This window comes from Mobula birostris, chromosome 13 (assembly GCF_030028105.1).
Source record: "Mobula birostris isolate sMobBir1 chromosome 13, sMobBir1.hap1, whole genome shotgun sequence".
Taxonomy (NCBI): Eukaryota; Metazoa; Chordata; class Chondrichthyes; order Myliobatiformes; family Myliobatidae; genus Mobula; species Mobula birostris.
This window is the reverse complement of record NC_092382.1, coordinates 24458628-24471329: the sequence shown is the minus strand read 5'-3', so window position 1 is coordinate 24471329 and position 12702 is coordinate 24458628. Positions and strand designations below refer to the sequence as shown.

The 12702-nt window shown below is 46.3% G+C and overlaps 1 protein-coding gene across 1 annotated transcript in view; it reads right to left on the bottom strand.

Moving 5' to 3' along the window:
• LOC140208579 (NACHT, LRR and PYD domains-containing protein 3-like) overlaps positions 1-11926 on the bottom strand; it is a 125996-nt gene extending 114070 nt beyond the window's left edge. The window contains exon 1 of the mRNA XM_072277337.1: positions 11824-11926. The gene's annotated coding sequence lies outside the window, so the exon portion shown is untranslated. The remainder of the gene's footprint in view (positions 1-11823) is intronic.
• Positions 11927-12702: the final 776 nt, after the last annotated feature.

Genomic DNA, 12702 nt, shown 5'->3' with positions numbered 1-12702 from the left:
CCGCTACTTTTCACATTGTTTGTCAATAATGTAGATAATGGAATTGTTGGCTTTGTGGCAAAGTTTGTGGATGATAGGAAGATAGGTGGAGGGATAGGTAGTGCTGATGAAGCAATAACTCAGACAAATTGAAAGAACAGGCAAAAAAGTGGCAGGTTGAATACAGTGTTGGGAAATGTATGATAATGCATTTTGGTAAAATGAACAATAGTGCAGACTATCAGCTAAATGGGGAGAAGGTTCAAACATCAGAGTTGCAGAGGGAATCAGGAGAACTCAGGCAAGACTCAAGGTTAATTTACAGGTTGAGTCTGTGGTAAAGAAGGCAAATGCAATGTTGTCATTTATTTCAAGGGGAATAGAATATAAAAGAAGGAGAAAATTCTGAGTCTCTGTGAGACACTGGTCAGCCCATATTTCAAGTGTTGTCAACAGTTCTGGGCCCAATATCTCAGACAGCACGTGTTGTCTTTGTTGAGTGACCACAGGAGGTTCATGAGGATGATTGATTCCAGCAATGAAGGGTTAACGTATGAACAGCATTTGGCAGCTTTGGGCCTGTACTCACTGGAATTTAGAGAAATGCTGGGGAATCTCATTGAAACTTACCAACTGCTACAAGGACTGGCTAGGGTGGATGTGGGAGAGGATGGTTCCTGTGGTGGGGGTATCCAAAATCTAGAGGGCGCAGCCTCCAAACTGAGGGGCGACCGTTTAGAAAAGATGAAAGAAGGATTTGTTTCAGCCAGAGAGTAGTGAATCTGTGGAATGTTCTGCCACAGACTCTACTGGCAGACAAGTCTGTGTGTATATTCAAGGTGGAAGTTGATTGTCTCCTGATCAGTCAGGGCATTAAAGGATATGGGGTTGAGTGGGAGCAGAGATCAGCCATGAAGGAATGGTGGAGCAGAATCGACAGGCTGAATTCTGCTCCTGTGTCTTTTGGTCTGGTGACTGTCACAAACTGATTTGTTTAAGGAATCATGAAAAAAATGTTTTAGAAACAACTATAGACAATGTGAGTCTGAAGGAAAAAACTATAAAATTCCAGAAACTCGCAGCAAGCAGGGCATCGACTGTAATTGGTAACGTTGTGGTTTCGAGACTACCAATAGTGTTCTTTATATCAGTTTTCATATTCACTGACCTTCCTTGCAGTGAAGCAGACTAATAATGTGAATGTTTTCACACCTGAATGAAAGTGAAACGACAAACCAGTTGGATATGGTTTTAGCAGAACGGCCGAAAGTTCTGCTTTAGGAAAAACTGCCTCCAGTTCTGTGGAATGTGCGGGGCCAGATAGCTGCTTGCACCAGACCCTAAGGTTGTTATATCACAGAAAAACAACCCACACCTTTTCCCAGTACTCGTTCAACCTTATTTATTTCTCTTCTATAGGTAGATGACCAAAACTGCAGTAAACACTCCAAATTCGAACGCACCAATGTCACCAACCTCAAAATAACACCCCATCTCCAGGATTCAGTACATTAATTTACGCAGGCAATCTGGAAAAGGCTCTTTTTTATGACCCAATCTACCTGTGGCACTACTTTAAGTGTATTATACACCAGAATACTAAAGTGAGTTTGTTTACGTGATTGAGAGTGAAATGTCAAACCGGTTGGAATTGGTTTCAGCAGAAAGGCCACTCTCTGCTCTAAAGAACATGCAGTCAGCTGGTTAAACACAGACCCTGAGCTCCGAGTCTCACAGAAAAGCAACCCACATTTTCCAAATCAATCAGTGATATTGCCTCTTCCCCCTTCCTTTCCAGTTCCACTGAAGAGTTTCGGCCTGAAACATTCCCGTTGTATTCAGTTGCATACATATTGCCCAGACCTGCTGAGTTACTCCAGCATTTTGTCTTTCCCTGGTTACGAAAGATCCACGACTGGGAGTGTGTGGGCAGTTTGAAACCACATCAAAACACATCCACACTGTTGAATATTCTTGGGGAATTAAGGTGTGAATCATTCAAGTCTGATATGAATTTCGGATCTTTACTCAATCAAATCTTTGTCTGTGATCAAGGAGTCACAGAGTCATAGTTAAGAGAGTCATATTGAAACAGAACACAGTACAGACGCTTTGTCCGAGCCATTTAAACCGCCTGTTTCCGCCCACCTGCACAGTAGCCATATTCCCCCATCCATATTTTCAAAGGCGAAATCGTGCTCCCATGTACCACTTCTATTGGCAGCTCATTCCACTGTCTCTCCGCTCTCTGATTGAAGACGTCTTCACTCATGTCCCCCTGAAACTTTTCACCTTTCAGCCATAATGCATGATCTCTGGTTGTCGTTCCACCCGACTTCAGTGGAAAAGGCCTGCTTGCATTTACCTATCTATACGCATCATCATGTTGTACTGCTCTATCGAATCCCCTCTCAATTTTTAGCGTTTCAAGGATTAAAGTCTGAAACTACTCAACCTTTCCTTATCACTCAGGTCCTCCGGAAACATCCTTGAAATTTTTCCCAGTATTCTTTCAAACTTACTTGCATCTTTCCCGTAGGTAGGTGACCAAAACTACACACAATACTCTAAATTCAGCCTCATCGATGTCTTATACAACTTCAAAATAACATCCTGTCTCCTGCAGTCGATAATTTAATTTATGAAGGTCACTTTGGCAAAAGCTTTTATTTACGACCCGATCTACCTGTGGTGCTACTTTCAATGAATTATGGACCTGTATTCCCAGATCCTTTTGTTCCACCACAATTTTTAGTGCTCTACTGTTTACTGTGTAAGACCTACCATAGTGCAACACTTCACACTTGCCTGCATTAAATCCCGTCTGCCATTGTCAGCGCAGTATTTCCAGCTGTTCCGGATCCCACTGTAACCTGTGAAAACTTGCCTCTCTGTCAACTACATCCCCAATCTCGGTGTCATATGCAAATGTGCTTATCAAGTTAAAAACATTATCATCCCAATCATTGATGTAGATGGCAAACAGCAACAGACCCAACTACCATTCCTGCGGCTCCCCACTGGTCATAAGCCCCGATTAATGGAGATAATCATCTACCATCACTGTCTACCTTCTCCCAAAACACCATTGTCTACTCCAATTTACTTCCTTGCGTTGAACGTGATGCAAATGAATTTTCTTGACCAACCTCCTACACGGGATTGTTAAATGCTAGCAAAAGTGTATGTAAACAACATCAGTCCTGTCTTTTCAAATACTTATATATGCAGTGCTTCTAATAACTTCCACACTACTGATGTCAGAAGCACTGGTCTATAGTCTTCTGGGTTTTTTTTCAGCCTTTCTTCAACAGCAGAATAATGTCATTTACTTGGATTTTCAGAATGCGTTTGATGAGGTGCCATACATGAGGCTGCTTAACAAGGTAAAATCCTATGGCATTACAGGAAAGACACTGGCATGGATAGCAGAATGGCTGGCAGGCAGGAGGCATCGAGTGGGAATAAAGGAGGCCTTTTCTGGTTGGCTGCCGAGTGGTGTACCACAGGGGTCAGTATTCGGTCTGCTGCTTTTCACATTGTTTGTCAATGATTTAGATAATAGAATTGATGGCTCTGTGGCAAAGGTTGCAGATGATACAAAGGTAGGTGGAGGGGTAGGTAGTGCTGAGGAAACAATGCGACTGCAGCTGGACTTAGACAAATTGGAAGAATGGGCAAAAAAGTGTCAGATTGAATACAATGTTGGGAAAAGTATGATGATGCATTTTAGTACAAAGAATGATAGTACACACTATCATCTAAATGGGGAGAAGGTTCAAATGTCAGAGCTGCAGAGGGACTTTGGAGTCCTCATGTAAGACTCCGAGGAAGTTAATTTACAGTTTGAATCTGCGGTAAAGGCGGCAAATGAAATGTCCTTTATTTGATGGGGAATAAAATATCAAAAACAAGGAGATAATGTTGTTTGAGATAATGCCGAGCCTTTATAAGACACTAGTCAGGCCACACTTTGAATATTGTCAATGGTTTTGGGCTCAATATCTCCGAAAGGATGTGTATTCATTGTGCAGAGTACAGAGGAGATTAACGAGGATGATTCCAGGAATGAAGGGGTTAACATCTGAGGAGTGTTTGGCGGCTTTGAGCCAATATTCACCGGCATTTAGAAGGATGCAGGGGTGGGGTGGGGGAGGATCTCATTGAAACCTACCGAATGTTGAAAGGACTGGCTAGGGTGGAAGTCGAGTATCTTTCCTTTGGTGGGGGTATCCAACACTAGAGGGCACAGCCTCAAAATTGAGGAAGGTACCCTTTAGAGCAGTGTTAAGAAGAATTTTTAGCCAGACTGTAGTAGATCTGTGGAATGCTTGGCTACAGGCTGCACTGGAGGCCAAATTCATGCATATATTTAAGGCGGAATGTCAGAGTTTACTGATTTATCAGGGCAAAGGATATGGCAAGAGGGCAGGTGTATGGGGTTGTGCTTAATGCTGGATCAGCAGCTTGATACCACCCAAAATGCACCCCCTACGGTTCGCCGACTAGAAACACAGAAAACCTACAGCACAATACAGGCCTTTCGGCCCACAAAGCTGTGCCAAACATGTCATTACCTTAGAAATCACTAGGCTTACCCATAGCCCTCCATTTTTCTAAGCTCCATGTACCTATCCAAAAGTCTCTTAAAAGACCCTACCGTTGCCGGCAGCCCATTCCACACACTCACCACTCTGAGTAAAATACTTAACTCTGACATCTCCTCTGTACGAACTCTCCAGCACCTTAAACCTGTGTCCTCTTGTGGCAACCATTTCAGCCCTGTCAAAAAGCCTCTGACTATACACATGATCAATGCCTCTCATCATCTTGTACACCTCTATCAGGTCACCCCTCATCCTCCGTCGCTCCAGGGAGAATAGGCCGAGTTTACTCAACCTATTCTCATAGGCATGCTCCCCAATGCAGGCAACATCCTTGTACATTTCCTCTGCACCTTTTCATTGGTTTCCACATCCTTCCTGTAGTGAGGTGACCAGAACTGAGCACAGCACTCCAAGTGGGGTTGACCAGGGTCCTATATAGCTGCAATGTCCCACTGTAACCTCTGACAGCCCTCCACACCATCCACAACACCCCCAACCTTTGTGTCATCAGCAAATTTACTCACCCATCCCTCCACTTCCTCATCCAAGCCATTTATTGAAATCACAAAGACCACGGGTCCCAGAACAGATCCCTGAGGCACACCACTGGTCACCGGACTCTATGCAGAATATGATGCATTTACAACCACTCTTTGCCTTCTGTGGGCAAGCCAGTTCTGGATCCACAAAGCAAGGTCCCCTTGGATCCCATGCCTCCTACTTTCCCATAAGCCTGCGATGGGGTACCTTCTCAAATGCCTTACTGAAATCCATATACACTACATCTACTGCTCTTCCTTCACCAATGTGTTTAGTCAGATCCTCAAGAAATTCAATCAGGCTCGTAAGGCACAACATGCCCTTGACAAAGCCATGCTGACAATTCCTAATCATATTATACCTCTCGAAATGTTCATAAATCCTGCCTCTCAGGATCTTCTCCATCGACTCACTGGTCTATAATTTCCTGGGCTAACTCTACTCCCTTTCTTGAATGAAGGAAAAACATCCACAACCCTCCAATCCTCTAGAACCTCTCTCGTCCCCATTGATGATTCAAAGATTATCGCCAGAGGATCAGCAATCTCCTCCCTCGCCTCCCACAGTAGCCTGTGGTGCATCTCATCCGGTCCCGGTGACTCACCCAACTTAATGCTTTCCAAAAGCTACAGCGCATCCTCTCCCTTAATATCCACATGCTCAAGCTTGTCAGTCTGCTGCAAGTCATCACTACTATCACCAAGATCTTTTTCCATAGTGTATACTGAAGTAAAGTATTCACTAAGTACCTCTGCTGTTTCCTCCAGTTCCATACACACTTCCCCACTGTCACACTTGATAGGTCCTATTCTTACACATCTTATCCTCTTGCTCTTCACATCCTTGTAGAATACCTTGGAGTTTTCCTTAATCCTGCCCACCAAGGCCTTCTCATGGGCCCCTCTGGCTCTCCTAATTTCCTTTTTAATCTCCTTCCTGGTAGCCTTATAATCTTCTAGATCTCTAACATTACCTAGCTCTCTGAACCTTTTGTAATCTTTTCTTTTCCTCTTGACTAGATTTATTACAGCCTTTGTACACCACAGTTCCTGTACCTTACCATAACTTCCCTGTCTCATTGGAACATACCTATGCAGAACTCCACACAGATATCCCCTGAACATTTGCCACATTTCTTCCGTACTTTTCCCTGAGAACATCTGTTTCCAATTTAAGCTTCCAATTTCCTGCCTGACAGCCTCATAATTCCCCTGACTTCAATTAAACACTTTTCTAACTTCTCTGTTCCTATCTCTCTTCAATGCTATTGTAAAGGAGATAGAATTATGATCACTATCTACAAAGTGCCCTGAGAGATCTGATACCTAACCAGATTAATTTCCCAATACCAAATCAAATACAGTCTCTCCTTTTCTAGGCTTATCTACATATTGTGTTAAGAAACCTTCCTAAACACGCCGAACAAACTCCACCCCACCTAAATCCATTGCTCCAGGGAGATGCCAACCGACATTTGGGAAATTAAAATCTCCCATCATGAAAACTCTTATAATTACACCTTTCCAGGATCTGTTTCCCTATCTGCACTTTGGTATCCCTGTTACTATTGGGCAGCCTATAAAAAACACCAAGTTATTGACCCCTTCCTGTTCCTAACCTCCACCCACAGAGACTCAGTAGAGAAACCTTCCACGACGTCCACCTTTTCTGCAGCCGTGACACTATCTCTGATCAACAGTGCCACGCCCCCAGCTCTTTTGCCTCCCTCCCTGTCCTTTCTGAAACATCTAAAACCCGGCACTTTCCTGTCCCTGACCTCCATCAGGTCACCTCTCATCCTCCGTCGCTCCAAGGAGAAAAGGCCGAATTCATCAAGCTATCCTCATAAGGCATGCTCCCCAATCCAGACAATATCCTTGTAAATCTCCTCTGCACCCTTTTTATGGTTTCCACATCCTTCCTGTAGTGAGGTGACCAGAATTGAGCACAGGACTCCAATTGGGCTCTGACTAGGGTCCTATATAGCTGCAACATTACATCACGGCTCTTAAACAATCCATATACACTGTATGGCTCTCCCTTCATCAATGTGTTTAGTCTGAAACAATCGATCGACAAATGGTGCAATAGCCACAGCTCTACATATCGTCCTTACACATCTGGAGAAGAAGGGGGCTTATGTGAGAATGCTGTTCTTGGACTAGAGTTCAGCATTCAACACTATAGCTCCATCCAGGCTCAATAAGAATCTCAGAGCCCTCACCTTGACCCCGTCTTGGGCAGCTGGATCCTGGACTTCCTGTCAGATTGCCAGCAGGTTGTAAAAGTGGGCTCCCTCACCTCCAACCCTCTGATTGCCAACACAGGTGCACCTCAGGGCTGCATATTGTGTCTTCTCCTTTACTTCCTGTATACTCATGACTGTATCACCACCCACAGCTCCAATCTGCTAATTAAATTTGCCGGCAACGTTACATTGACTGGCCTAATCTCAATCAAACGAGGTGGCCTACAGGGAAGAAGTCAAGAAAACAACCTTTCCCTCAATGTTGCCAAAACAAAGGAGCTGGTTGTGGACTACAGGAGAAATGGAGACGGGCCAACCCCTATTGACATCATTGGATCTAGGGTTGAGAAAGTGAACAGCTTTAAGTTCCTCGGCATCCACATCTCTGAGGATATCACAGTTCCATACTTACCGGCTGTGTGGTGAAAAAAGCACGACAGTGCCTCTTTCACCTCAGACGGTTGAAGAAGTCTGATATGGGCCCCCAAGTCCTAAGAACCGTCTACAAGGGCACAATTGAGAGCATCCTGACTGGCTGCATCACTGCCTGGTATGGGAGCTGTACTTTCCTTAATCGCAGGAACCTGCAGACAGTGGTGCGGACAGCCCTGCGCATCTGTAGTTGTGAACTTTCCACTGTTCAGGACATTTACAAGGATAGGTGTGTAAAAAGGGCCTGAAGAATCATTGTGGAACCAAGCCATCCCAACCACAGTCTGTTCCAGCTGCTACCATCCGGGAAATGGTACTGCAGCATAAAAGCCAGGACCAACAGGCTCCTGGACAGCTTCTTCCACCAGGCCATCAGACTGATTAACTCACGCTGACTCGAGTGTACTCTATATTACATTGACTGTTCTATTTTTATAAATTACTTTAAATAACTATGATTGCACATTGCACATTTAGATGGAGATGTAACATAAAGATTTTTACTCCTCACGTATATGAAGGACATAAGAAATAAATTCAATTCAATTTCATTTAATTCATCTCAGTCCTGGACAGTGCACCTCCTTTTACAGAGACTGGGATCCCTGGTTCCAGATGTTGTGCATTTCAATGTGCTCACCTCTCAGTCCTCGATTCTCTAAATGAAAGGGTTATCGCATTTGATCTTTCTTCATATGATGACCCCACCACTACGGGGATCAGTCTGGTGAATCTTCATTGCACTGTCTAACCTCACCCGTGTTTCCACCATGACTCTTCTCCCACCCCTAACACTACTTCCACCTTCCCACCTGCCCCTCACCTGGATCCACTTTCACTCCCCAGCTTTTGCCCCATCCCCACCTCTCACCTATCTTCTCAATTTCCCATCTACTGTTGGTCTTAAATACCCCCAGCTGGGCCTCTGCAGCTGCCTCTGCTAATTTCACAAATTTGCCACACTCTGGCTAAAGAAATTTTGCTGCATCTTGGTTTTAAATATGCATCCCTCTATCCTGAGGGGCATTCACAATTTTAAGTGTGTGCAAATTGACCGCCTGGGTTGCTGATTGGGATCTTCCGCAGGGAGAGTTAAGTTTAGGGAATACATCTTTCAGGAGCGCAGATAGCTGGTAAATAAATGAATAAGTGGCCGGCAACACACATAAAATTTGCTGGTGAACGCAGCAGGCCAGGCAGCATTTATAGGAAGAGGTACAGTCCGTTTTGGGCTGAGACCCTTGGTCAGGACTAACTGAAAGAAGAGATAGTAAGAGATTTGAAAGTGGGAGGGGGAGGGGGATATTGGAAATGATAGGAGAAGACAGGAGGGGAAGGGATGGAGCTAAGAGCTGGAAAGTAAATAAATAACAGATGGGGTATGAAGGGGATGTAGGGCATTAGCGGAAGTTAGAGAAGTCAATGTTCATGCCATCAGGTTGGAAGCTACCCAGACGGAATACAAGGTGTTGTTCCTCCAACCTGAGAGTGGCTTCATCTTGCCAGTAGAGGAGGCCGTGGATAGACATGTCAGAATGGGTATGGGACATGGAATTAAAATGTGTGGCCACTGGGAGATCCTGCTTTCTCTGGCGGACAGAGCGTAGGTGTTCAGAGAAATGGTCTCCCGGTCTGCATCGGGTCTCACCAATATATAGAAGGCCACATCGGGAGCACCGGATGCAGTATATCACCCCAGCCGACTCACAGGTGAAGTGTCACCTCACCTGGAAGGACTGTCTGGGGCCCTGAATGGTAGTGAGGGAGGAAGTGTAAGGGCATGTGTAGCACTTGTTCCGCTTACAAGGATAAGTGCCGGGAGGGAGATCGGTGGGGAGGAATGGGGGACGAATGGACAAGGGAGTCGCATAGGGAGCAATCCCTGTGGAGAGCTGGGGGGGGGGGAGGGAAAGATGTGCTTAGTGGTGGGATCCCATTGGAGATGGCGGAAGTTAAGGAGAATCAAGTGTTAGACCCAGAGGCTGGTGGGGTGGTAGGTGTGGACAAGGGGAACCATACTCCTAGTGGTGTGGTGGGAGGATGGGGTGAGAGCAGATGTGCGTGAAATGGGAGAGAAGCATTTGAGAGTAGAGTTGATGGTGGAGGTGGGAAGCCCCTTTCTTTAAAAAAGAACAGGCAGGTTTGTGGATCTTGGGTAGGAGGTAGAAACAGGAAGTGCAGAGTCTGGGAACTATAAGGTTGGTAGCAGTGGATGGGAGATCCCCTGAGCAGATAAAGTTGGTGATGGTTCCCACACCCCACACTTCCCATTTCTACCTCCTACCCAAGATCCACAAACCTGCCTGTCCAGGTAGACCCATTGTCTCAGCTTGCTCCTGCCCCACCGAACTCATTTCTGCATACCTTGACACTGTTTTATCCCCGCTTGTTCAATCCCTTCCTACCTATGTTCGTGACACTTCTCACACTCTGAAATTTTTTGATGATTTTAAGTTTACTGGCCCCCACCGCTTTATTTTCACCATGGATGTCCAGTCCCTGTATACCTCCATCCCCCACCGGGAAGGGCTCAGAGCTCTCCGCTTCTGTTTGTATTCCAGACCTAACCAGTTCCCCTCTACCACCACTCTGCTCCATCTAGCAGAATTAGTCCTCACTCTTAATAATTTCTCCTTTGGCTCCTCCCACTTCCTCCAAACTAAAGGTGTAGCCATGGACACCCGTATGGGTCCCAGCTATGCCTGCCTTTTTGTTGGCTTTGTGGAACAATCCATGTTCCAAATCTATACTGGTATCCGTCCCCGACTTGTCCTTCGCTACATCGACGACTGCATTGGCGCTGCTTCCTGCACGCATGCTGAGCTTGTTGACTTCATTAACTTTGCCTCCAATTTTCACCCTAACCTCAAGTTTACATGGTCCATTTCCGACACTACCCTCCCCTTTCTTGATCTTTCTGTCTTATCTCTGGAGACAGCTTATCTACTGATGTCAACTATCAGCCTCCGGACTCTCACAGCTACCTGGACTATTCCTCTTCTCACCCTGTCTCTTGCAAAAATGCCATCCCCTTCTCGCAATTCCTCTGTCTCCGCCGCATCTGCTCTCAGGATGAGGTTTTTCATTCCAGGACCGAGGGAGATGCCCTCTTTTTTACCTGTTTTGACGTGTCAACCCATCGCCTCCTCCCGTGCCAAGATGAGGCCACCCTCAGGTTTTTATAAAGCTGCAACATAACTTCCAGACTTTTGAACTCAAATGTCTCGACTAATAAAGACAACCATGCCATTTGGCTTCTTAACCACTCGATCAATCTGTGCAGTCATTTTCAGGGACAGATGAATGTGGACTCTAAGATCCCTCTGATCATCATCACTGTTTAGCATCTTGCACTTAACAGTGTCCTGTATCTTTACATTTGGCCAACCGAGCTGCCAGGATGATCGTCACTAATCAAATCTCACTGAGTTTTCTCAGGTCCTGTTGAATTTGACAAGTGCACAAGTACGGGAAGGTACAGGGACAGAGAAACACTGACTTGTAGCAACATCACAGGTAAGCACATTCTGATAACACACGGAAAACAAATTATACGATTCTCTGTCAGTAACAATATAGAAATATATTTTACGTCACCATGCTAACAGGACCAGTACAACAGGGACTGGACGGCGGCTCATCTCAGACGGTTCGGTGTGAAGGTCTCACAACCCGGACCGACCCCGGCAGATTCCGTCAAGGAAGCGAGGCGAGGCCGCCAGTTTGGGAAAGTTCATCCCCTCCCGCTTCAGGTTTCACCGATCACCTTGTGTTTCTCTCTCCCTCCCCCCCCCCCCTGCCTTTTATCCTCCTGTCCTGCCGAAGGGTTTCGGCCGGTAACGCGACTGTACTCTTTTCCTGGGTGCTGCCGGGCCTGCTGAGTTCCTCCAGCACTTTGCGGAAGTTGCTCGCATTGCCAGCATCTGCCGATTTTCCTCTTGTTTGAGTTCGGGAAAGTTAAAGGGTCTCACTGCCCAACATCAGACCTTCCCGCTCGGGACCGGCTTCAATACTCACCGAATGGAAATTGTCGGTGTTGCCCCGCAGAGAATAATCCGTTCCCGGATCCCGGATCCCGATCCCACCGCCGACTCACTTCAACAAAGGACGGAAAACAACACCGCCCTGCCCGTACTGAGCATGCGCGATGTCGTCTGCGCGTCATCAGCGCGGTGGGTGGGGCCTCGGAACCAAACCTGCGGCTCTCTCCGCCAGAGAAAGTAGGATCTCCCAGTGGCCAAACATTTTACTTCCACATCCCATTCTGACATGTCCATCCACCGCCTCCTCCAGTGTAAAGACGAAGCCACACTCAGGAACAACACCTTATATTCCGTCTGGGTAGCCTCCAACCTGATGGCATGAACATCGACTTCTCTAACTTCCGCTAGGCCCCACCTCCCCCTCGTACCCCATCCATTATTTATTTATATACACATTCTTTCTCTCACTCTCCTTTTTCTCCCTCTGTCCCTCTGAATATACCCCTTGCCCATCCTCTGGGTCCCCCCGCCCCCGTCTTTCTCCCTGGGACTCCTGTCCCATGATCCTCTCATATCCCCTTTGCCAATCACCTGTCCAGCTCTTGGCTCCATCCCTCCCCCTCCTGTCTTCTCCTATCATTTTGGATCTCCCCCCTCCCCCTCTCCCTCTCCCTCTCCCTCTCAAATCTCTTATTAGCTCTTCTTTCAGTTAGTCCTGATGAAGGGTCTCGGCCTGAAACGTCGACTGTACCTCTTCCTAAAGATGCTGCCTGGCCTGCTGTGTTCACCAGCGACTGTGATGTGTGTTGCTTGAATTTCCAGCATCTGCAGATTTCCTCGTGTTTGCAGCTGCCGCATCTCTGCGGCAAAACGGGATCACGTGACGGGAGAAGGGTCTCCCACGTGACCCGGT